This window comes from Triticum aestivum, chromosome 6B (genome assembly GCF_018294505.1).
Source record: "Triticum aestivum cultivar Chinese Spring chromosome 6B, IWGSC CS RefSeq v2.1, whole genome shotgun sequence".
NCBI classification, from domain to species: domain Eukaryota; kingdom Viridiplantae; phylum Streptophyta; class Magnoliopsida; order Poales; family Poaceae; genus Triticum; species Triticum aestivum.
The window spans coordinates 514,784,640-514,812,390 of NC_057810.1; positions in this window are offsets into that span (position 1 = coordinate 514,784,640).

Sequence of the window (27,751 nt, forward strand, 5' to 3'; positions counted from 1 at the left end):
TTCGGAAGGCTCCAGCGTTTCGCTCGGACCAAACCTCCCAAGAGATGAGCATCATCAATGAGGCAAGGGCTTTGGGAGAGCCGAGATGAATCTAAAGGTTGTCATTCCACCATCCTTTGACCGAAGCGCTCGCCGACCATGTAGTAGTAGAGATGTGGTGCATTCCAAGCCACGGAAGAATGTCGTTCCAAATGCGCAACGTGAAGCGGCATTTGAAGAGTAGGTGAGCAGCGGACTCATGTGCTTGCTTACAAAGAGGGCACAAGCCGCAATTGAGCCAGTCACGACGGATCAAGCGGTCTGATGTCCAGATTTTGTTTTGTAGAACCAGCCAAGCAAAGAATTTGCACCTTGGGGGAGTCCAGACCCTCCACACGGACTTGACAAGATTAGAGGATATGAGACCTTCAAATTGTGCCTTTGTCGGGGGGAGAACCCCGGGCAGGCAACGGAACCCGGATCCTTTTCGAAAACAACGGGGCCGGCGTCACCCCTCAGGCCGGCACGCGCTTGGCCGGGTCGCTCGACCCGGCCAGGCCCCGCGACCCGGCCGAACTCTCCGACCCGGCCAGGCACCTCGACTCGGCCTCGACAACCAGTACAAGACAGCCGAACCCGGCACGACCAAGACTTCCCCAACAAGCCAGCTCCACCCGTGGCGTGTTCCTCAACCCAGCCACGGGTCAGCTCCCGTCCCATCCAGGCCATACGATGGGACAAGCCTTCATCCACTGATGGCCGAGGCAACAGTGCCCTGCCCATGCCTCTGGTTAGCCGGAGCATGGCAACAGTGCCCCTCACCTGCCCGCTGACCAGGGCCGGCATGGCAACAGTGCCCCCGTCCTCACCACTGACGCCAGCAAGCGGCGACCTGACGGAGCACCACTATACCCGACTCGACTCGGCCACTCCCTGACGATCGACAAGACGGCGCACAGTCCCCCTAGGCACGCGGGGCCCGCACCTAGCGGAACCTGGCGAACCACAGGCCTCCTGCGGGTCCCAGTCCGGGTCCCCGGACGCTGACGACCCGGACCCACAGTCTTGTAACATAACCATTGTACCCCCTGGGGGGTTGGCCTATAAAACCCCCCAGGAGCCATCGCATACACGGGCAAGTAAGCAAGGATAGAGAAGCAGTGAGCACACAGGATCTAGCCACCGGTCAGTAGAACACACCCAAGGAGAAGGAGCAGCCTAAGCCTTGGCCAGTCGTCCTTCTTCCTCCATACAACTCTAGAAGCAACCTTGTACTGTTGCATATCAACCACTCTCGGCAGGACTAGGGGTGTTATCTCTCCGAAGAGCCCTGAACCTGGGTGTCTTGCGTCTCGCGCTCGCTCATGTCAACCCCGCCTCTGGAGCCCACCAGTGCCCTCGAGCCTCCTCCTCTCTATAGCCATCCCATGGCATCTGACGTGCGCCCACACGACAGTTGGCGCCCACCATGGGGCAGCTCGAGGAGTGATACGTCTCCGTCGTATCTACTTTTCCAAACACTTTTGCCCTTGTTTTGGACTCTAACTTGTATGATTTGAATGGAACTAACCCGGACTGACGCTGTTTTCAGCAGAATTGCCATGGTGTTGTTTTATGTGCAGAAAATAAAAGTTCTCGGAATGACCTGAAACTCCACGGAACACCTTAGAAAAAACAATAAAAAATCCTCGCCAAAGATGAAGACCAGGGGGCCCACACCCTGCTCACGAGGGTGTGGAGCGCGCCCTCCTGGGCGCGCCCCCTACCTCGTGGGCCCCCTGGTGTCCCTCCGGCGCCAACTCCAACTCCATATATTGACTTTTGGGGAGAAAAAAATCAGAGAGAAGAAATCATCGCGTTTTACGATCCGGAGCCGCCGCCAAGCCCTAATCTCTCTCGGGAGGGCTGATTTGGAGTCCGTTCGGGGCTCCGGAGAGGGGGATTCGTCGCCGTCGTCATCATCAACCATCCTCCATCACCAATTTCATGATGCTCACCGCCGTGCGTGAGTAATTCCATCGCAGGCTTGCTGGACGGTGATGAGTTGGATGAGATTTATCATGTAATCGAGTTAGTTTTGTTAGGGTTTGATCCCTAGTATCCACTATGTTCTGAGATTGATGTTGCTATGACTTTGCTATGCTTAATGCTTGTCACTAGGGCCCGAGTGCCATGATTTCAGATTTGAACCTATTATGTTTTCATGAATATATGTGTGTTCTTGATCCTATCTTGCAAGTCTATAGTCACCTACTATGTGTTATGATCCGGCAACCCCGAAGTGACAATAATCGGGACCACTCCCGGTGATGACCATAGTTTGAGGAGTTCATGTATTCACTATGTGCTAATGCTTTGTTCCGGTTCTCTATTAAAAGGAGGCCTTAATATCCCTTAGTTTCCAATAGGACCCTGCTGCCACGAGAGGGTAGGACAAAAGATGTCATGCAAGTTCTTTTCCATAAGCACGTATGACTATATACGGAATACATGCCTACCTTACATTGATGAACTGGAGCTAGTTCTGTGTCACCCTATGTTATGACTGTTACATGACGAACCGAATTCGGCATAATTATCCATCACTAATCCAGTGCCTACGAGTTTTCCATATACTGGTTCTCGCTTATTTACTTTTTCGTTCCTACTGTTACAATCACTACAAAATACCAACTTTTGCTGTCTTTACTTTTGTTACCGTTACCACCGCTATCATATTACTTTGCTACTAAACACTTTGCTGTAGATACTAAGTTTCCAGGTGTGGTTGAATTGACAACTCAGCTGCTAATACTTGAGAATATTCTTTGGCTCCCCTTGTGTCGAATCAACAAATTTGGGTTGAATACTCTACCCTCGAAAACTTGCGACCCCCTATACTTGTGGGTTATCAAGACCTTTTTCTGGCGCCGTTGCCGGGGAGCATAGCTCTATTCTTTGAGTCACTTGGGATTTATATCTGCTGGACACTATGAACAACTTGAAAGATGATCGAACTACTATTTTGCCCTCAACTACGAGGGGAGGTAAGGAACTGTCATCTAGGCTTGCACTAGATTCTCCTTCTGTTATAAGTAAGCTTGCGACACCTAAACCTGCTACTGCTATGAATTCTGATATGTCGCATGTTATTGATGATGCCACTTCTGCTATGCATGATACTTACGATGAAACTACTTCTATGCTTTATACTACTGTGCCCCTTGGTGAATTTCTTGATGAGCAAATTGCTAGGTGTAGAGAAAGAGAAATTATTGAACCTGAATACGATGATGATAGTGATGATGAGAATATGCCTGCTATTCCTGAGGGTTATCTTTTTGATGCTGAATCTTCTGCAGCTATTTTTGCTTGCCAGGATAGATACGAACTTAAGAGATTGCTTGTTAAATGGAGTAAAGAATCTCTTAGAGATAGAATGAGACCCGACCCTGCTTTTGCTACTTCACCTATCTGTGTTCCTGATAAGGACTATTATGATTTTTCTGTTGATCCAGATATAATTACTTTGGTTGAATCTGATCCTTTTTATGGCTATGAATCTGAAACTGTTGTGGCACATCTTACTAAGTTAAATGATATAGCTGCCTTGTTTACTAATAATGAGAGATCACGCTACCTTTATTTACTCAAAATATTTCCGTTCTCATTAAAGGGTGACGCTAAGACATGGTTTAATTCTCTTGATCCTGGTTGTGTGCAAAGTCCCCAGGATATGATCTATTACTTCTCTGCTAAATATTTCCCTGCTCATAAGAAACAAGCTGCCTTGAGGGAAATATATAACTTTGTGCAAACTGAAGAAGAGAGTCTCCCACAAGCTTGGGGGAGGCTTCTCAAGTTACTTAATGCTTTGCCTGATCATCCTCTTAAGAAACCTGAAATACTTGATATCTTTTATAATGGACTAACTGATGCTTCCAGAGATTACCTGGATAGTTGTGCTGGTTCTCTTTTCAGGGAAAGAACACCGGATGAAGCTGAAATTCTATTGAACAATATGTTGACAAATGAAAATAATTGGGCACCTCCTGAGCCACCTCCTGCCAGTTCCAGAGCCAATTACTGAGCCTATTCCTAAACCAACTCTGAAGAAGAGAGGTGTTTTATTTCTCAGCCCCGAAGATATGCAAGAGGCAAAGAAATCTATGAAAGAAAAAGGTATTAAAGCTGAAGATGTTAAGAATTTACCTCCTATTGAAGAAATACATGGTCTTAATTTACCGCCTGTTGAAGAATTATATGATCTCAATTACTTATTTACTGAAGAACCTCCCGATATCCCAACACAGGTAGTAAAGGTAAATTCTCTCTATAGATATGATAAAGCTGAAGTACCTCCTACTAAAATTGCTAGTCAGTGATTGGATGAGTTTGATGAATTTATGTTTAAGCAAGATGACTTTAATGCTTATTTTGGTAGACAATTAAAACAGAATACCTTTATGATTAAACGCTTGGGTGATTATATGGCTGATATTAGAGGTGAACTTAAACTTGTTAGCAAACATGCTTATATGGTTACTACTCAAGTAGAACAAGTACTTAAAGCTCAGAAAGAAGTGCTTGATGAAATGAATAGTAAGAAAAATGATTATGCTGTTAGAGTGGCTACTAGAACTGGTAGAATGACCCAGGAACCTTTGTATCCTGAAGGCCACCCTAAGAGAATCGAGCAAGATTCTCAGAGAAATAATATTGAGGTACCTAGTTCTTCTAAGAGGAAGAAAAAGAAAAATGATAGGACTTTGCAAACTTCTAGTGAACCTATTGTTGAACCACCTGTGAATCCAAATGATATCTCTATGTCTGATGCTGAAACACAATCAGGTGATGAACCTGAACCTAATATTAATGATGTTGTTCATGATGATGCTCAACCTAGTAATGATAATGATGTAGAAGTTGAACCTGCTGTTGATCTTGATAACCCACAATCAAGGAATCAACGTTATGATAAAAGAGACTTCGTTGCTAGGAAACATGGTAAAGAAAGGGAACCATGGGTTCAGAAACCCATGCCTTTTCCTCCGAAACCATCCAAGAAAAAGGATGATGAGGATTTTGAGCGCTTTGCTGAAATGATTAGACCCATCTTTTTGCGTATGCGATTAACTGATGTGCTGAAAACAAATCCTTATGCTAAGTATATGAAGGATATCATTACTAATAAAAGAAAGATACCTGAAGCTGAAATTTCCACCATGCTTGCTAATTATACTTTTAAGGGTGGAATACCAAAGAAACTTGGAGATCCAGGAGTACCTACTATACCATGCTCCATTAAGAGAAATTATGTTAAAACTGTTGTTGGTGTCAAAACCGGCGGATCTCGGGTAGGGGGTCCCGAACTGTGCGTCTAGGCGGATGGTAACAGGAGACAAGGGACACGATGTTTTACCCAGGTTCGGGCCCTCTTGATGGAGGTAAAACCCTATGTCCTGCTTGATTAATATTGATGATGTGTATCACAAGAGTGGATCTACCACGAGATCAAGGAGGCTAAACCCTAGAAGCTAGCCTATGGTATGATTGTTGTAATGGATGTTGTGTCCTACGGACTAAAACCCTCCGGTTTATATAGACACCGGAGAGGGCTAGGGTTACACAGAGTCGGTTACAATGGTAGGAGATCTACATATCCGTATCGCCAAGCTTGCCTTTCACGCCAAGGAAAGTCCCATCCGGACACGGGACGGAGTCTTCAATCTTGTATCTTCATAGTCTTGGAGTCCGGCGGACGATGATAGTCCGGCTGTCCGGACACCCCCTAGTCCAGGACTCCCTCAGTAGCCCCTGAACCTGGCTTCAATGACGATGAGTCCGGCGCGCATAATGTTCGGCATTGCAAGGCGGGTTCCTCCTTTGAATAATCCAGAGAAGATTGTGAACACCAGGATAGTGTCCGGCTCTGCAAAATAAATTCCACGTTCCACCGTAGAGAGAATAATATATACACAAGTTCAATCTGCTGACGTATTTTGCGGCATGACATCACACCACTACCAAGCTTTTACTTGAATCGTTTTTTATTATACCACCTCAACGCGTTTAGCGAAGTGGTTTCCTTGGCACGTCTTGTCGAAGCAGAGATCGTGTTCCCCTTATTCCGGGATTCTCATCAATACGGACGTAGGTAACCCAACCGCGCCCGTCGCCACGCCTCCTCTATCGAAAGCGAGTCCCGAACGGTCACGGAGACGGCTCTTGGTATTCTCCCTCTTTATAATAGGACAAAGGCTCGTTCCTTTTCTTCAATCTTCCACCGAATCTTCTCCTTGCTCCAAGTTCCAACACCCAGAGCCCCAGATTCGAGCGCTTCGGACCTTCAACAATGTCCGGCTCCGACCTTCAGGGCCGGTGGATGCCCTCCTCCGTTACGGAGGAGGACGTGCTAAAGCTGCGAGAAGCCAAGTACCTGTCCTATGAGATTTCGCACAGGTTGCCCACCAAAGGGCAGGCCATCCCCACCCCCGAGCCCGGCGAGTATGTCGTCTTTGTATCCCACCTCCGTCGGGGTTTAGGCTTCCCGACGGATCCTTTTGTGAGAGGGCTCATGTTTTACTATGGGTTGGAATTCCACGACTTGGCTCCAGAGTCCATCCTCCATATCTCCGCATTCATCGTCGTCTGCGAAGCCTTCCTCTGCGTCACCCCCCACTTTGGCCTGTGGCTGAAGACCTTCAATGTGGAGCCGAAGATGATCGGGGGGCGTCAAGCAGAGTGCGGCGGGGCGGCCGTAAGCAGGAGGGCCGATGCCCCGTGGACCGAGGGCTCCTTCCAAGAGGAGCTCGGCTTGTGGCAGCAGGAGTGGTTCTATATCACCGCTCCAAAGGGCAGCAGGCAGAAGCCGCCGCCTCCATTCCGCTCGGGACCTCCACGACGGTTGATGTCGTGGGTCAACCAAGGGCTCAATTGGGGGCCGTCAAAAGACATGCCCCTATTGCAGGGCCGGATTCGAGACCTCCAAGCAAGGGAGATCGATCTGGTCGTGGTGGTGCAGGTCATGCTAATTAGGCGTCTCCTGCCCTGCAAACGCCGTCCTCTCCGGCTGTGGGAGTTCAATCCGGAGGGACCACGGATTCTCCAACACTTCATGGGTACGACACCCGTGGAGATGTACAAGTTGTTCTTCGGATCACAGGAGGTGTGTCCGGAATTGACCGAGGATGCCGGCCTAAGCTGCAATCGCCCGGATACTCAAGTAAGTAACTCAGTGTTCGGACGTACCATTTGTTTGCCTTTCTACAATTCGCCTTTTAACCCGTTATCCTTCAACAGGAGTGGATAGCGCAAGCAAAGCTGATACGGTGTCCGGCCCCCCTCCCAGAGACCGCGCTGGAGCCCGTGCTGGTCAGAATGTTGGAGGTTGCGCCTTTAGAAGAAGGCGAAGGGGAAAACAGAGGAGCTACCTCCTCGCCCAAGGGGGCGCTTGAAGAAGGGGGGATCGAGAATCCCTCCCTCCAGGGGGAGAAGAGGACCGCCTCCGAAGACCCGGAGGCCAAAGCCCCTAAGCGGGGGAAGAAATCTTCACCAAAGGGTCCTGCGTCCGAGGAGGCCCCGGCCGCACAGTCTTCTCTAAAGAATCAGCCCTCCAGCGAGCCGTGAGTAAAAAAAGGGGGAGTTTGTTAATAAGAAACATCCCTATTTGTGCTTATGAGGATAACCGAAATTTTTACCTTCTAGTTCGGACCTGCGACCTTCTCAGATGAGCTCATCTTCGGGGGATCTTCGTACGGAGATGATGGAGAGCGAGACGCCTCCGTCTGCTGCACCGTCGGATAGGGCGGACGAGCCTGAAGTGTCGTCACGGAGGGTATCCCCGAGCCCGGCAGAGCCGAAGAGTTCGGCGCCGACTAGTGTTCGGCCGGGGGAGCTGAAGGATCTGCTTGAGAGGGCGTCATCTCAGAAGATCACCGTGCATTGATGAGTATGGTGATTGAAAGGATTTCATCCGCCGAAAACAGATTGCATAATGCCGTCAGGAGTTTGCTGGCGGGTTTTGAGGTACGTAAAAACGACGCGCCTTTTTGACAGTTTTGCACATGAAAGTGCGCCCTGTATAGATAGTAGCCCCTGAGACTCGGTAGGTTGTTGAAAGCGACAGCGTGCCGAGGATCAAAATCGCAGGTATTGAGTGTCGACTTTCCTATGCAGGTGGCGGATAGTCCGGGGGCTAGCCGGACTGATGGAGTTGCTGAATTAATGCAGCAGCTCGATGTGGCGGATGCAGACATCGCGCTAGTCAACAAGCGACTTGACGAGTCGCAAGGTAAATTGATTCTCCGCAGTCACCTATTAAGGGAGCTAAAGCCCACCTCTTACAATATTTATGCTTGACGCAGATGGTGCTGCTGCTGTGGAGAGCCTTCGGGCAGAATTTGCTCAAGCCAAGGAGTAAGCCCGAAGGAGTGATGCGGCTGCCTCGAGGGCGGCCGAGGAGTTAGAAGCCGAAAGGGCTGCACACTGCCGAAGCAGGGAAGAGATGGCCGAATTGGCCGTTAAATTCAAGGATGCTACCGACCGCAATGAGGCTCTTGAAAAGGAGCGCCTATCGGAGCGAGAAGACCTGGGGAAGGCCACCGCCGAAGCCAAGGATGCCCGTTCTGCAATGCGGGCTATGAAGGAGGAGCTGCGTCAGGCCAGAGACATTGTGGCTGGCAAGCCTTTTCTGCTACGCCGCAGGTTTACGGATCCAAAGTATGCCCAGCTTGGCCAGCTGTGGGTCCGGAGGATCCATATATGGACTTAGCGGCGAGTGCAGCGGATGCCGTTGTGCACTTCCGAAGTCAGAAGGATCACAAGACGGAAGAGCTATTTTGGTCTCAATTCCATAGTCTGGATCGTTCACTTCCGCTGACCAATCGGTTGGCCGAATGGGCTGAGCTGAATAGGTTGTCCGGACTTGCCATGACGGATATCGTGACTCATGTCTGGCCGGAGAGGCCCAAGCCAACGAGCTATTTTGGTTTATTACAGGAGTTTCTTGGGGCGGTGCCGCATATCAAGGAGATGAAGCGGTCGGCCTGCATAGAGGGTGCGCAGATGGCCCTTGCCCGTGTGAAGACACATTGGACAGAGATGGATGCCACCGCTGTTGCAACCCAGGGTTCGGACGAAAGCCGGTTACCCGCCGAGCACTATTTTGGGGAAGTTATGCGTGGTGCTCGTGTAATAGAGTCGCAGTGCTCAAAAAATGTCACATTCAAATGAATGTTTTATTTTGTGAAACAATGGTTATGATGTAATCGCTTTTTATACTTGTGCATTCCAAGTATTGAAATATCTCCTATGCGGCCGTTTTATGTATACGTGTGTATAACCTGAAAGATGGCAGTCTTCGGCTTCAGCCCCCACGCACAAGGTGCGGGGGTGTTCGCAAAAATAGCACATTTTCACACTTAATCCGACGTCTCGGTCCTGTTGAGGAGGTGGTAACGTAGCAAACAAGGCAACCGGACTATGATGCTTTATCACTTTCACTTAGCCATTGGAGTTCGAGGGTGGGGCTACAATATAGCCCCTGGGGGCACCGCGCTCTCCGAATTCGGGGCGCGTGTGTGCCTGACCGGGAAATGGTCCTTCGTCAAAGAGGAGGAATTCTAAACATTCCGGTGGTCGATCGAGTGGTTGACCAGTCTCTCGCTGTATCATGACAGTCAGTTTTCGACTTTCTCTACTGAGGTGCTCGCCCAGCCGAACTGGGGCACAATCGCAGTAGTTCTCCTGGTGCCACATTAGCCGATGATACGGAACGTAAGGCAGCAAAACACAGGAGCCGGGCAAACCCAACATTGGACCAAAGACATGATTCGGAGCTGATGCATATAAGGCCTAACTCGAGACGCCGAACACTCCCTAAGGTGTTCGGTCTTTATAATAATGGGCAGAACAATGCCCTAAGCCCCTATTGTCCAGGTACGGGCAAGGCCCTCTGACGCGGCCGATGCCAAAACGTCAGGCTCCACTCTGGTTACAATGAGAAACCAGGGGATTATAGCAACAAGAGACAGTAAAAAAGGTTTACGCAGGGTCTTAATCTGAAAAGAATCCTTGCGATGGGTCTCTACTGCACGTCTGCGCCTGTGTCTCCGTTGTGCCGTTATCCTGGATGGGTGTGCACGTTGTTCATCTGTAAAAAGAGAGGAACTTAGTTTGAAAGGAAATCGTGCGAAAAAAGGTATATGAAAAATATTAATAAGTAAAGCGGAGTCTATATTAGCTCATTGTTGCTTATACGCACAACCCCTTGTGAAGGGGTGTGCGGCTAGGGAGCCCCTAGCTTATTTATGTCGGACTCGTCTAGCCGTGTCCGGGGTCTTTAAATGACCCTCGCAATGAAATGATGCCACGTGGACCGGGCATTTTAAGTGTAAGAGATGCGTAATGTGGTATGGCGTTGAAGCGGACAAAAGCTTCACGTCCCAATAGTGCTTGATAGCTACTTTTGAACGGGGCGACATGAAAGATTAGTTTTTCACGTCGGAAGTTGTTCGGTGACCCGAACACAACTTCTAGTAATAAGGAGCCTATGCACTTGGCATAAGGGCCTGGCGTCACTCCTTTAAAGGAAGTGCGGCTATGTCGAATTTTAGTAAGGTCTATCCCCAACTTGCGGATTGTGTTTGTATATAGCAGGTTTAAATCGCTGCCTCCGTCCATCAGGACTTGTGTAAATTGTAGTCCGTCGATTATAGGATCCAATATCAGAGGAGTCCATCCTGCATTTCGAACACTTCTGGAATAATCCAGGTGGTCAAAAGTGATTGGTTTTGACATCCAATCTCGAGGTTCCGCTGGGGTGGACCGTGCGAGACCCATCTTAGCGGGTGCCGCATTGTTTTTTCGTATTATCACATGAAGTGAGTTTACTGCTTTGACTTCTTGTGGGAAAGTCTTTTGTTTTCCGGTGCTCTGCTGGTGGGGTTTATCATCATCCTCGCTTGATGCGTCGAGCCCCTTGTGTTCGGCGTTGAGTCGGCCGGACTGTTTGAAAACCCAACAATCTCGATGGGTGTGGTTTGCAGGCCTTCCGGGGGTACTGTGGATTTGACATATCCAATCCAAAATTTTGTTTAAGTTGGATAGCTCATCACTGTTATCCTTAAGAGGCAGTGTTTTGTTGTTTGGCCGCGAGCTTTTGAATCCGGCGTTGACCGCCGTATTCTTTGGGCTTTTTTCTTTATTCCGGCGCTGATCCTTTCTGCGCCATGATTTTCCGTTTCCATCTCTAATCTCGGATGTACTCGGGTCGCTGGTGCTGCATCTTGCTAGCCAGCTATCTTCCCCCGCGCAAAAGCGGGTCATGAGGCTTGTTAGCGCAGACATTGTCCTCGGCTTCTCTTGGCCGAGGTGTCTGGCGAGCCATTCGTCTCGGACGTTGTGTTTAAAAGCTGCTAAGGCTTCGGCGTCCAGACAGTCGACTATTTGGTTCTTTTTAGTAAGGAACCTGTTCCAGAATTTGCGCGCTGACTCTCCGGGCTGTTGAGTTATATGACTTAGATCGTCTGCATCCGGAGGGCAGACATAAGTCCCTTGAAAATTTGCTCTAAACGCGTCCTCAAGCTCTTCCCAACTTCCAACAGTGTTTTCTGGGAGGCTTTTGAGCCAATGCCGAGCTGGCCCTTTGAGCTTGAGGGGTAGGTATTTTATGGCATGGAGGTCATATCCTCTAGCCATGTGTATGTGTAGTATATAATCCTCTATCCAGACTCCAGGGTCTGTTGTTCCGTCGTAAGCCTCTATGTTTATGGGTTTGAACCCTGCTGGGAATTCATGATCCAGCACCACATTGGTGAAACATAGTGGGTGTGCGGCGCCCCTGTATTTGGGTGTACCGCTGTCTTCGAACACTTGGCGTGTTGTGTTGCTTTCTGGGGCCCTCTTTTTTGGCCCGTAAATGGACCTGTCTGGGCCATCTGTTTTCCCAGGGTCATGAGTCGGCTTGTGTGCGGCGCCGCTTGTAGATTTTGGCCTATCATCTGGCCGTCTATCCGGCCAGGCGGCCTCTTTGTTTTTTGACTGTGGGGGCTCTATGGCTTCCTCGTCAAATTCTGGCAGCAGCTTGCGCTTCGGGTAGCTCTTTGATTGATGGCCATTGCCGTATTTGTCTGCGGTTTTGAGCACTTTGCTCCACCTCATTCTGAGTATGTCTTCCGCTGTTTTGAGCTTCTGTTTTTCCTTCTTCAAACTTCTTGCAGTGGCGACGAGTCTTTTCTGAAGGCTCTTATTCTCCGGTGGTGTGTCTGGCGTGAGGTCGTCTGGACTGTTGGTTTCGCCGGGCATGGATTGATTATCCGACTCGTCCTGTTCGGACGGTTGCTTGGCTGCATGTTCGTCGTCCACTGGTTTGCCCTGCTCTATTGCTGGGTCATTAGGAGCGCTGTTGTTGTCGAGGCGGGACTTAGGGCGGTGTCTGCGTCGCCGTTTTGGTTGTTTATCAGCGGGATTATCCTTTGTCGCGCCCCGTTGGTCCTCGTTATCGCTTCCTTTTGGGGTATCCACCATATATACATCATGGGTTGGGGTGACCTTCCAGTGCTCTGTGAGCGCTGGTTCTTGATCGTCTCCGGCATCGTCGTCCATACCGTCGATGTCTTCGGAGTCGTAGTCTAGCATGTCGGTTAGATCGTCGACAGTGGCAACAAAGTGGGTGGTGGGTGGGCTTTGAATTTCTTCATCGTCCGCATCCCAACCATCCTGGCCATAATCCGGCCAGGGCTCTCCGGATAGCGAGAGATGTTTTAGCGAATTTAAGATGTCGCCAAAGGGTGAGTGCTGAAACATGTCAGCAGCGGTGAACTCCATGATCGGCGCCCAATCAGATTCGATTGGCAGGGGCGCAGGAGGTCCAGAGTCCGGCACCTCGGAGTCACGAGCTTTATAGGGAGCAAGGTCAGTGTTCGGATCCATTGCCGTGGAAGTCGCGGCTCCCGAGGAGGTGTCCAACCATCCGTCCTCGATCTACGCGACCGGCTCCGGACTATGGGTCGGAGTGGATTCATGTGCGGCCTCCAAGGTACTGTCCGGCGGCAGAGTTAGATCATGCCCATCGTGACAGTGCGGCACGCTCGGTTGCGGATCGGATCCATCGAAGATCACGTCTCCGCGGATGTCCGTCGTGAAGTTTAGGCTTCCAAATCTGACCTGACGGCCAGGGGCGTAGCTTTCGATCTGCTCCAGATGGCCAAGTGAATTAGCCTGCAGTGCGAGGCCGCCGAATACGAAGATCTGTCCGGGGAGAAAAGTCTCGCCCTGGACAGCGTTGTTGTTGATTGAAGAAGCCATCGAGCCTATCGGTGACGACACAGAGAAACTCTCAATGAAAGCACCAATGTCGGTGTCAAAACCGGCGGATCTCGGGTAGGGGGTCCCGAACTGTGCGTCTAGGCGGATGGTAACCGGAGACAAGGGACACGATGTTTTACCCAGGTTTGGGCCCTCTTGATGGAGGTAAAACCCTACGTCCTGCTTGATTAATATTGATGATGTGTATCACAAGAGTGGATCTAGCACGAGATCAAGGAGGCTAAACCCTAGAAGCTAGCCTATGGTATGATTGTTGTAATGGATGTTGTGTCCTACGGACTAAAACCCTCCGGTTTATATAGACACCGGAGAGGGATAGGGTTACACAGAGTCGGTTACAATGGTAGGAGATCTACATATCCGTATCGCCAAGCTTGCCTTCCACGCCAAGGAAAGTCCCATCCGGACATGGGACGGAGTCTTCAATCTTGTATCTTCGTAGTCTTGGAGTCCGGCGGATGATGATAGTCCGGCTGTCCGGACACCCCCTAGTCCAGGACTCCCTCAACTGCTTTATGTGATCTTGGAGCCGGTGTTAGTGTTATGTCTCTCTCTTTATATCGTAGGCTTGACTTGAATAAGTTGACACCTACTGAAATATCTTTGCAAATGGCTGATAAATCAACTGCTATACCTGTCGGTATTTGTGAGGATGTGCCTGTTGTAGTTGCAAACGTTACTATTTTAACAGACTTTGTTATTCTTGATATTCCCGAGGACGATAGTATGTCTATTATTCTTGGAAGACTTTTCCTTGATACTGCAGGGGCTGTTATTGATTGCAGCAAAGGCAATGCCACTTTTCATGTTAATGGTAATGAGCACACGGTACACTTTCCGAGGAAACAACCTCAAGTTTATAGTATCAACTCTATTGGAAAAATTCCATCGATTATATTTGGAGGTTTTGAATTTCCTCTCCCTACTGTCAAGAAAAAGTATGATATTCTTATTGTTGGGGACTTTCATATCCCGTTGAGGTAACTTAGTGTTATTCAAAATTTCTCCGGTTCCGTGATTATTCGGAATGAGTTTGCTAACAAGACTTGATCAACCTTGTTAGTGGGTTCATTTTGATGATCACGAGATGGATGAAACTAGAAGAACAACCTTCTGTACCCTCTTTATATTTTCTGTTATTTAGTAGAAATTAAGTAAAATAGTATTTTTCTGTCTGTTTCCTGACTTACCCATGCAATATAAAAATATCCCGAAAATAAAAGTCCTCAGAATGCCATGCCAATTTAATATGATTTTTTTGGGAATATTTGAGGATTTACTGTGCAAAAATTACCGCGGGGGGAGCTGCCACTTGGCCACGAGGGTGGAGGGCGCGCCCTACCCCCTGGGCGCGCCCCCTGCCTCGTGGGCCCATGGTGGCCCTCCTCCACTTATCCCTGCACCCATCTTCTTCCTCTGCCTCACACAAACACGAAAAACCAACTCAAGCACGAGTTCCAGCCCCCGTTGCTGTGATTTTCGATCTCCTTGCTCAAAGCACCTCTCGCAAAACTGCTTGGGGAGATTGTCCCTTGGTATGTGACTCCTCCATTGGTCCAATTAGTTTTTGTTCTAGTGCTTTATTCATTGCAAATTTGTGCTGCATAGGTGACCATGTTCTTGAGCCTGCATGTCAAATTTATATGGTTCCAAGTAGTTCCAATGCTTTATATAGGCCCCAGGCACTTATGGGAGCTGTTGCTATCAATTTTATTGAAGTTGGTTCACTTTTATTTGAAGTTACTAAAAATTTCAGAAATTTTTCAGAAGAAACAATATGTTTAGAAGGATGTTCCAAGCTGGTTCTTCAAGGAAGCAAGGTCCCAGGCTTGCAATACGTGATGCTGACGAGGAACCACCAAGAGACGCTCCTGTGAGGCCCTGTGAATGGCCTTCGGAAAATTTTATGAATCAACTGGGAATCAAAGAAGAATTTAGCGCATATTTGCGTAACGCCGGTCTTGAGGACTTTGAAGCTGACAAATGCCCCCAGTATCATGATCTCACAAGTTCATTTGTAAGGAGGTTTGAGTTTTCATCTTCGCGTAATTCTCCTTCAGTCATGTTTGACCTTTATGACAAATCTTATATAATGGACTTAGAGGATTTCACTTATGCTTGCAAACTTCCATCTTGGGGTAATATCAGGGATCCCCCTAAATCTGAATATAGAGACTTTCTTGCTAGAATAACTGTGGGGGAATCTAGAGATGTAACACAAGCAACTATCGGGAACGTTCACTTTCTCGCTATACATTATTTTGCTCTCTTCATAGGTAGGTGCATAAATGCTAAGGATGAAGCAAGTCACATGTGTGTCCCTGATCTCAGCATTCTCAGGAGTGCTATGTTGGGAGAGCAATCTTATCATATGGGAGCCATTGTAGCTCGCAGGTTGCAACAGAATAGGCATAACGGAGATTTCTTTGGAGGAATTTATGCAACCCGTTTAGCTAATTTTCTTGAGATAGACATTCATGAGGGTGATATAGACTTACCCCCTTCTTATTTAGATTTTGATTCTATGGTTTCCCACCAGTTTGTTGAGAGGACTGAACCACCTCTCCAGTATCGACTAATCTTTAACAAACGTCATGTAGTCCATATTTCTCTTCCTGCTCCTGCCTTCTTTGATTTTCAGACAAAAGGAAGATATATTATTACCAGAGAGGAGGCAGATGAGTACGAGAGGAGAGCGGAGGCTGCTCGACGCCACGCTACAGCTCAGGCGGCGATAGCCGCTGCATCACAGTATGACCCCAGCTTCACCTACGGGTATCCGCCAGGCTATCACTGGCAATAGACCAACTTAGGCCAAAAGCCTAAGCTTGGGGGAGTACGTATTTCTCACCGACATTACATTCATGTTCACACACACTCATTGCTAGATGTCGGTGCTCATACTCTTTCACTGTAATATCCATGCTAGTTTATTTTCTTTTTCCTGCTTTCTTCTTGTGTGTTTGATAAACCTTAAGAAAAAAACAAAAAAATAGTAGTAGTTTACTTCTTTGCTTGTAGTAGAAATTAAAAAGAAAAACCCAAAAATATTTCCCGTTCTTCTTTTGCTTGTTGGGAGCTTTCCCGTGTATATAGTTTTTATTTCTTTTCTTTTCTTTTGGGGTCGAGAAGACCATATTGAAAATGCTTAGTGGCTCTTATATGCATGATTGTTTATTTAACTTAGAGCCCATATTACTTGTCTTCTCTCTTGAGTTGAATGCTTGCAGATTCCATCTTAGTCCAATGCACGTGCACTCTTATTATTATACACACCGTTCGGTCGTGCAAGTGAAAGGCAATAATGATGATATATGATGGACTTATTGGGATGAGAAAAGCTGGTATGAACTCGACCTCTCTTGTTTTTGTAAATATGATGATTCATCGTTCCTGAGTCAGCTATTATGAAGTAAACATATTTGCAATGACATTTAGAGATTATAGTTGCTTGTGTCATGCTTGATTAGCTATGAGTTATAATGGTTTACCTTGCGTGCCAACATGCTATTAGAATGATTATGATGTGGTATGATGGGATGGTATCCTCCTTTAAATGAATTGAGTGACTCGACTTGGCACATGTTCACGCATGTAGTTGAATCAAATAAACATAGCCTTCATGATATTTATGTTCATGGTGGATTATATCCTACTCATGCTTGTATTCGGTGTAAATTAATTTTAATGCATGTTTATGACTGTTGTCGCTCTCTCAGTTGGTCGCTTCCCAGTCTTTTGCTAGCCTTCACCTGTACTAAGCGGGAATACTGCTTGTGCATCCAAACTCCTTAAACCCCAAAGTTGTTCGATATGACTCGACTTGGCACATGTTCCAAGTAAATTTGTATGTGCCAAACTCTAAACCTTCAAATAAACATTCTGTTTTGCATGGTCGAATAGCTCATGTGTCAACTAGAGCTGCCCTTATCTTCCGTGTTAGGCGGGTTATTCTCAAGAGGAGTGGACTCCGCTCCTCATTCACGAGAAAATGGCTGGTAGCCGGGATGCCCAGTCCCATGCTTTATGCAAACTAAATCAAAATAATTACAAACAAAACTCCCCCTAGGACCCACTGAATGTTGTAGGCACTCGTTGTTTCGAGCAAGCCATGGATTGATGCTTGTGGAGGAGGGGGAGTATAAACTTTACCATTCTGTTTGGGAACCGCCTATAATTTGTTTAGCATGGAAGATATAGTCGTCTTTTAGTTGTTATGTTGACAATGAAAGTATGCCGCTCAAAATATAATTTATATCTATTTCAAAACCGAGCTCTGGCACCTCTACAAATCCTTGCTTCCCTCTGCGAAGGGCCTATCCATTTACTTTTATGTTGAGTCATCATCCTTCTTATTAAAAGCACCCGCTAGAGAGCACACTGCCGTTTGCATTCATTATTATTGGTTTTATTTGGGTATGACTTGACTGGATCTCTTTTACCATGAATTACAATGTTTAGTCAGTCCTTGATCTTTAAAGGTGCTCTCCATTTATGTTTTGCGGTCTCAGAAAGGGCTAGCGAGATACCATGCTGTTATATAATGTTATGATTATTTTGAGAAAGTGTTGTCATTTGAGTTTTGTTATTATAGCTCGCTAGCTGATTATGCTATTGATATGAGTAATTATGAGACCTATGTGTTATTGTGAGTATGGTTAGTTCATAATATTTGCTGAAACTTGAATGCTGGCTTTTCATGTTTACAACAACAAGAGCAAACAGAGTTTGTAAAAGTTTTTCTTTTTCTCTTTCAGTTTGTCAACTGAATTGCTTGAGGAAAAGCAAGGGTTTAAGCTTGGGGGAGTTGATACGTCTCCATCGTATCTACTTTTCCAAACACTTTTGCCCTTGTTTTGGACTCTAACTTGTATGGTTTGAACGGAACTAACCCGGACTGACGCTGTTTTCAGCAGAATTGCCATGGTGTTGTTTTATGTGCAGAAAATAAAAGTTATCGGAATGACCTGAAACTCCACGGAACACCTTAGAAAAAACAATAAAAAATCCTTGCCAAAGATGAAGACCAGGGGGCCCACACCCTGCTCACGAGGGTGGGGGGCGCGCCCCCCCTGGGCGCGCCCCCTACCTCGTGGCCCCCCTGGTGGCCCTCCGACGCCAACTCCAACTCCATATATTGGCTTTCGGGGAGAAAAAAACCAGAGAGAAGAAATCATCGCGTTTTACGATACGGAGCCGCCGCCAAGCCCTAATCTCTCTCGGGAGGGCTGATCTGGAGTCCGTTCGGGGCTACGGAGAGGGGGATTCGTCGCTGTCGTCATCATCAACCATCCTCCATCACCAATTTCATGATGCTCACCGCCGTGCGTGAGTAATTCCATCATAGGCTTGCTGGACGATGATGGGTTGGATGAGATTTATCATGTAATCGAGTTAGTTTTGTTAGGGTTTGATCCCTAGTATCCACTATGTTCTGAGATTGATGTTGCTATGACTTTGCTATGCTTAATGCTTGTCACTAGGGCCCGAGTGCCATGATTTCAGATCTGAACCTATTATGTTTCCATGAATATGTGTGTTCTTGATCCTATCTTGCAAGTCTATAGTCACCTACTATGTGTTATGATCCGGCAACCGCGAAGTGACAATAATCAGGACCACTCCCGATGATGACCATAGTTTGAGGAGTTCATGTATTCACTATGTGCTAATGCTTTGTTCCGGTTCTCTATTAAAAGGAGGCCTTAATATCCCTTAGTTTCCAGGGTAGGACAAAAGATGTCATGCAAGTTCTTTTCCATAAGCACGTATGACTATATATGGAATACATGCCTACATTACATTGATGGACCGGAGCTAGTTCTGTGTCACCCTATGTTATGACTGTTACATGACGAACCGCATCCGGCATAATTATCCATCACTAATCCGGTGCCTACGAGTTTTTCATATACTGGTTCTCGCTTATTTACTTTTCCGTTGCTACTGTTACAATCACTAAAAAATACCAAGAACATTACTTTTGCTATGTTTACTTTTGTTACCGTTACCACCGCTATCATATTACTTTGCTACTAAACACTTTGCTGCAGATACTAAGTTTCCAGGTGTGGCTGAATTGACAACTCAGCTGCTAATAGTTGAGAATATTCTTTGGCTCCCCTTGTGTCTAATCAACAAATTTGGGTTGAATACTCTACCCTCGAAAACTGTTGCGATCCCCTATACTTGTGGGTTATCAAGGAGCTGGCCGGGAGCATGCTTCAGACGGGGCTCCTCTCCGACTCCGATGAGCCCGTTGTGCTAGCGGAGGACGTCATCGATGCGCTCGCTGCCTCCTTCGCCGCACTGCGCATCTCCGATGCACCCATGGCCAACGAGTACCCCAACGAGGTACTCAGCTACACCGACTCTCCCCTCTCCCTCGGCGGTGGCATTTCCACTGGGGCAATGGACGTCCACGTGGAGATTTTTGTCACCGGCACCGACGCTTCCTCTTTGTCGAGCAAGATGGGGAAGGCTGCCGAAGCCAAGGCCGCAGCAGAGCGAGCTGCCTCGTCCAACCCGCTCCTCGCCGCGATGCAGAGCCTTCGCGTCCCCATCCGCATCGACATCTATGCCTCCAACGTCGCCGAGGCCCGAACCCTGTAAGTGCATCTAGTGCCCCTTAGTGATTTTGGTGTATTGAAGACTTATAGGTTAAGGGACTAATGCGTTTGTGAGTGTACACAGGTCTATAAGTCTATGAGGAGTTTGATATTTACAGAGAAACTCGACCCCTAAAAATGAAGTTCTTCGACTGAAGACTTTGATATTCAGAAGACTTTCTGAAGACTTTGAAAGTGAAGAAATTGGTGTGACCTTGAAGACTTGGTATTCATTTGAGGAACATGAAGCGTGAAGACTTTTGTTTTCGTAGTTTCATTTTCTCTTTCTTGAGTCATAGGAAACACCATACTGTTAAAGGGGGTCGAGGAAATACTAAGGAAAAATTTCCATGTGATGCTCAACTCAAAATCCTACACCTACCAATCCCTTCGAGTGAAGCCTTTGGAAATCTCATACAGTTCAGTCACTTTCTTCAGTGACAGAGACGAAGTTCTTCTGGTCGCTGATGAATTTGTTCTGACTGAGGAGTTAGGAATTTGCCAGTGCGAATTGCCTACACAGTGAGGAACATGATAGCCCTGAGGAATTTGAGAGTCAAATTTCCGACCGTTGCTGTGCTGCGCGCCAGCTGTCCCAAAATATCTTATCCACCTAACGGTCATATCATTGAAGGGCATTTATGTCTTATCATGTCGGGCTGCTCCCTAGGCTATAAATAGCCACCCCCTACAACCACTAGCTGGTTGGCTGCTCCGAGAGAACTTGACACTTGTCATTTGAGAGCAACCCATCCTCCGAGGACTTTGAGCGAAAATCATCGAGTGAGGAAAACCCAAAACCAAACCCCTACAAACCCAAAGTGATTGAGCATCACTGAAGAAATTGATCCTGCGTGGATCCGACGCTTGTTACCTTTGAAGACTGCGCTTCTTCCAGACGGTTAGGCGTCATGGTCTAGAGCATCCAAGAGGAATTGTGGATCGCCGAGTGACCAAGTCTGTGAAGGTTTGGAAGTCGCCTGAAGACTTACCACGAGTGATTGGATGAGGTCTGTGTGACCTTAGTTCAAGGAGAATACGGTGAGGACTGCGTGTCCTGAGCTGCGTGCTCAACGACTGGGTGTCTGGGACTGTGTGTCCTCAAGTTTAAATACTCAGCCGCTCCAACCAGACGTACAACTGAGACAGCAGTTGGAACTGTTCTACCAAATCATTGTCTTCACCAACCTAACTGGTTCTATTTCCTCAACCCTTTCATTTCCTCATTACTGTGTTGATTGTTTGTTCATATCTGTGTTTGAAGACTTCGACTGAAGACTTTCTCAATTTCCTCAGATCAATTTCTTCAGTCTGTTTGTCTTCACCTTGTGTTATCCTGTGATTACGCTTTCTGTACTCAGTGCTTGTCTTCATTTCATCTTGATGACCATGCTTGTATTTTGTTATGCTTACTTTTGAGTACTTATTCCGCTGCTAGTAGTTCTTCGCTAAGGAATTTCCTCACCGACAAATTCCTCAGTGAAGAATTCATAAAAATCGCCTATTCACCCCCCCTCTAGTCGATATAACGCACTTTCAATTGGTATCAGAGCAAGGTACTCCCTTGTTCTGTGTGATTTTGGTTTAACCACCTGGAGTTTTAGTTATGTCGACCGCAGGTATGATCAAGGTCTTGGCTGGGTGTCCTACCTTTGATGGGACGGGCTACCCCTACTGGAAAAACAAGATGCGAATGCATCTTGAGGCAATTGACAACGATCTCTGGTATGTTGTGGAAAATGGTGTTCCCTCTGTCTCACCCTCACTGAACGCTACCGATGTGAAGAGATTCAAGCAACTCGATTCTCAAGCGAAGAATATCATATGTGGCCATCTGAGTAAAGGACAGTATGGAAGAGTGAGTGCTTTGGAAACTGCTAAGCTTATCTGGGATAGGCTGTCCAAAGTGAATGAAGGAGTCTCAACTCAGCGTGACTCTCGAGTTGATGTTCTTCAGAATCTCTTCAACCGCTTCAAAAGACTCGACAATGAAAATGTCCAACAAACCTTTGATCGCCTCACTGACATCTCAAATGAGCTTCAAGCCCTCGGTGCCACTGACATCATTGACCATGAGGTGGTGAAGAAACTGTTGAGATCGCTTGATTCCTCATTTGATACTCTGGGACTGATGATACAAGAACGGGCTGACTACAAGTCTCTTGATCCTGCCGATATCCTCGAAAGGCTAAATACTCACGAGTTCCAGCTTGCTGAAAAGAGAGATCTCTATGGTTCGAGCTATGGCAAACCACGTGCCCTAAAGGCCAAGGTTGTGTCTGAGTCTGAATGTGAGGATTCTGGTAGTAGCCTTGGTGATCCTGAAGAATTGAGCCAGGAGCTAGCACTGCTCGTGAAGAAATTCCAGAAGTTCTCAAGACGTGGTCGCTTTGGAAAATCCTCAAGAAGCAGTGATTCCTCATCAAGTGACTATAAGAGAAGGCTGTGCCACAAATGCAAGAAACCTGGTCACTATATTCAAGATTGTCCTCAGTGGGAAAAGGAATTGAAGAAGAAGAAATACAAGGATTACAGTTCTGATGATGCGAAGAAGAAGAAGAAATCGTTAAAATCTTCGTCATCAAAATCCTTGAAGTCTTCATCTCACAAGAAGAGCAGCTCCAAGAAGGCTTGGGCATTCATTGGCAAGGAAATGGACTCTGAAGCTGAATCTGAGGAACATGAGGAAGAGGAGGCGTCTGAAGAATCCGAATCTGGTGTGGCGAGTCTGGCCTTCGCTACTGCTTTCGTTAGCAAGTCCATCTTCAACACTGAAGAAACTGACCCCACCGACAAGCCTGATGAAGATAATGATGACTACGCTCCCACCTATTGCTTCATGGCGAAAGGTGCAAAGGTACTCAAATACACCTCCTTTGAATCTAGTGAAAATGAATCTGATGAGGATCTCAAGCCCAGCTACTCTAAACTTGCTAAGATTGCTGTAAAACAACAAATGGCTTTTGAAAAGGTTCAAAACATGCTAGACAAAAGTGATGATATGTTGGGTGAAGAAATGGATCGCACTAAAGCCCTGACTGAAAATCTTCAGAGACTTTAGTCTAGGTTTGATAACCTTCAAAGTCATCATAACATTCTCTTATCTGATCATGAGAAACTTTCTTATGAATTTCTTCAAAGAAAGCAAGATCTTGAGAAGCTAAGAGTGAGTTATGAAGATCTTCAGAAGGAGCACGATTTATTACTAGCTCAACAAATCAGCGCTTCTCAGGAAGAATTTGTTCCTCCATGCTTAAAGTGCATTGAACGTGAATCTGCTAATTCTTCACCTGAATGTTCAAATGCTTCAACTGTTACAAATTCTTCACCTGCCTCTGCTATCACTAATTCCTCATCTGAGGACATTGCTAGTATCACTGACGATGCAGGGCTGAAGGAATTGTACATGACAGGCATGTACAAAAGCCTCAAAGGGCATCAGACTCTTTGTGATGTGCTTAAAAAGCAGATCCTCAACAGAAACCCTAGGAAAGAGGGTATCGCCTTTGAGAGGAAACTTAATGCTGATGGAACATATTGGAAGCCTGAGCAGTACCCCAAAACCTCATGGGTTGCTGCCAAGGGACCTCCAGTTGATCCATCTAATTTATCTGGCTTTACATGTGAATCTCCTCATTCTTCTGATGAGTCATTTGACTCCAACTATAAACTGTTCAAAAATCAGAATGGTGAAGTATTTGCTAGATATGTTGGCACTAACTGCAGGAACGGTTCTCCTATGAAGAAAATCTGGGTTCCCAAGAAGTGCCTTGAAAGTCTTCAGGTGAATGTCCTCATGACACCACTTGTGAAGAACAGGAACCCCAGATCAAATCCTTCACGTGGATCAAATTCCTCAAATGGATCAAAGTCCTCACATGATTATCATCGTGCTAACAACTCTATTTCGCAGGGTAGAGCTAAGGGCTATGAATATGTGCATTATTCTTCAAACCATTATGTTCATAAGTCCTCGAAGAATTTCTCTGCTTATTCATATGCTTACCCTAACCCCTCTTATGTGAAACGAAATGGTTTAGCCTCTATGCCACCATTCTCGTATGGTGCTCGCAGAGTGATAAACTCTTTGCCACCCCTTCAGATGTGGGTGGTGAAGAAAAAGAACTAATCTCTTCTGCAGGGTCAGGTCTCCAGACGTGCTTTAACGTCTGAAGAATTTGTTGGGGACCTGACAAAATTGCCTGAAAGGACGCAGGCGAATCATGATGAAATGAACCTTCATTTCACACGTCCTCATACTGCTTTATCTGTTTACTGATTGATGAAATTCATCTGATGAACTTGATATCATATTCTTCACTAATGAAGCATATGAGATTGTAAGCTACACTAATTCATCTGCAGGATGATCAACCCAAAGCTACTGAGTGGGTCCTCGATAGTGGATGTACGAATCACATGACTGGTGACAAGAATCTATTGATGGATGCTTCCTTATCACCGTCACATCTGAAGCATATCATCTTTGCTGACAAAGGCAAAAGTCAGGTATTGGGTCTTGGTAAGGTTGCAATCTCTAAGGGTAAACACATGGACAAAGTCATGCTTGTTGAGTCCTTAGGATACAACCTCATGCCAGTCTCAATGCTTTGTGATCTTGATATGGTTGTTGTCTTTGGCAAGTATCGCTGTGTTGTGATTATGGAAGCTGACAATTCCAAAGTCTTCGAAGGCTTTAGGAGAGGAGATTTGTATATTGTTGATTTCTCTACAGGACCACAGCCAGCCGTGTGTCTACTTGCAAAAGCTTCAGAAGGCTGGCTATGGCATCGACGACTTGGTCACGCAGGCATGAGGAATTTGCACACGCCTGCGAAGAAGAAGCATGTCATTGGCATTGAGAATGTCAAATTCCTCAAGGATCACTTATGCGGAGCCTGTGAAGCTGGAAAAATGACCAAGGCCAAGCATCCAACGAAGACTATCATGACCACTACTCGTCCATTCGAATTTCTTCACATGGACCTCTTCGGACCTAATCATTACTCAGCAGTCACTAATGATGCATCTCTATATGGTTTTGTCATTATTGATGATTACTCTCGATATAAATGGGTACACATTGTTACTTACAAACATGAAGTGCAGGAAGTCTTCAAACGTTTTTCCTCGAGGGCTTCAACCAACTTTGGTGTGAAGATCAAGCACATCAGAAGTGACAATGGAACTGAGTTCAAGAATTCTGGTCTTGATGACTATCTTGATGAACTTGGTATTACTCATGAGTTATCTGCTCCCTATACTCCTCAGCAAAATGGTGTCGTGGAGCGCAAGAACAGAACTCTTGTTGAGATGGCTCGCACTATGCTTGATGAATACAAAACGCCTCATCATTTTTGGATTGATGTAATTGATACTGCGTGCCACATCATCAACAGAGTATATCTTCACAAATTCTTCAAGAAGACGGCCTATGAACTCCTCACTGACAAGAAACCCAATAGAGCACCTACCTTCTGTGTTAGATGAACCAGCACCTAAGGATTCTATCAAGTTCAAGGCAACTGAGGATGTCATTCCTACTGAAGAATCTGCTGAAGAATTCATTCCAGTTCATGAAGAACGTCGAGCTGATGCACCTGAAAAAAATGTTGAGGAAAATGGTGCTGAAGAAAATGCTGATCAAACTCCTCAGCGACAACCAGCTCATCCTCGCGTTGCAAAAGAAGTGCAAGTGGAGAAGATCATCGATGACATTAGAGCACCAGGTCCTCTCACACGCTCAAAAGCTTCACATTTATCTAACTTTTGTGGGCACTATGCTTTTGTCTCTATCACAGAGCCCACTAAGGTAGATGAAGCATTTTTGGAGCCGGAGTGGATTCATGCTATGCAAGAAGAATTACATCAGTTCGAGCTCAACAATGTCTGGGAACTGGTCAAACGTCCAGATCCTCGCAAGCATAATATCATTGGCACAAAGTGGATCTACCGCAACAAGCAAGATGAAAATGGCCTTGTGGTGAGGAATAAGGCACGACTGGTAGCTCAAGGCTACACACAGGTTGAAGGAATTGATTTCGATGAAACTTTTGCACCTGTTGCTAGACTTGAGGCTATTCGCATATTACTTGCTTATGCTAACCATCATGATATCATCTTATATCAAATGGATGTGAAAAATGCATTCCTCAATGGTAAGCTTGAGGAAGAAGTATATGTTGCTCAACCCCCAGGTTTTGAAGATCCAAAGAATCCTGACAAAGTCTTCAGACTTAATAAGGCCCTCTATGGCCTCAAGCAAGCCCCTCGGGCGTGGTATGATACATTGAAGGAATTCTTCATGAAGAATGGCTTCACACCCGGTTCACTCGACCCTACTCTCTTTACTAAATCTTATGATGGTGAACTGTTTGTGTGCCAAATATATGTTGATGATATTATCTTTGGCTGTACTGACCAACGTTGTAGTGATGAATTTGCCTATATGATGAGTGAAGAATATCAAATGTCTATGATGGGAGAGTTGAAATTCTTCTTAGGTCTTCAAATTCGTCAACAACGCAATGGTATATTCATATCTCAGGAGAAATACCTCAAAGATGTACTGAGGAAATTCAGCATGCAAGATTGCAAAGGCATCAAAATTCCTATGCCCACAAATGGTCATCTATGCACTGATGAAAATGGTATTGACTTCGATCACAAGGTATACCGCTCCATGATTGGTTCTTTATTGTACTTATGTGCATCTAGGCCAGATATAATGCTTAGTGTTTTCATGTGTGCCCGATTTCAAGCTGCACCGAAGGAATCACACCATAAGGCTGTGAAGCATATTCTTCGATATCTAGCTCACACACCAATACTAGGATTATGGTACCCCAAGGGCTCTGATTTTGATCTCATTAGATATTCTGACTCTGACTATGCTGGTGATCGTGTGGACCGCAAGTCAACTTCTGGCACTTGTCATTTCCTCGGACGATCTTTGGTCTGTTGGTCCTCGAAGAAACAGAACTGCGTATCACTATCTACTGCGGAAGCTGAATACATTGCTGCTGGCTCTTGCTGTGCTCAACTGCTTTGGATGAAGAAAACACTCAAGGACTATGGCGTCAACATGAAGAATGTGCCTCTCCTCTGCGACAATGAGAGTGCCATCAAGATTGCTCACAACCCAGTTCAGCACTCGAAGACAAAGCACATTCAGATTCGTCATCATTTTCTTCGTGATCATGTGTTGAAGGGCGACATCTCCATCGAGCACGTGAAGACTGAAGAACAGCTAGCTGATATCTTCACTAAGCCCTTGGATGAGAAGAGATTTAGCAAGTTGCGATGTGAGCTAAATATCTTAGAATCTTCGAATGTTCTTTGAAAAGGACACACACCCTGACACTTATGCAAAATTGATGACTTAGATGTGCAACACATGAAGAAACGTTTTTCTTCAATCAATGAAGAATAACACTCTAAGTGTGAAGAAATTAATGAAGAATTTGATTCTCAGAACCCTATGACAATTGTACGCGGTGTCTGAAATCATCATTCTTATACGGTGGGTCACGCCACCACAAAAAGTTGAAAATCTTCAATTTGAGTTTTTCCTCAGTTTTGAAATTCTTCAGTTTTTCAAATTCTTCAATGTTGCAAAATCTTCACTGTTTCTGTCGTTTTTCTTCATTGGCTATATATATATATATATATATATATATATATATATATATATATATATATATATATATATATATATATATATATATATATATGAGTTTATGTCCTCTACAGCATTCACTTATAGCTATTTCTTCAAGTTGCTTTTTCTGCTAAGTGAATGTGATCGGACCCTTCCCCCTCTATGCTATACTCAACCCAATCTATTCACAAATTCT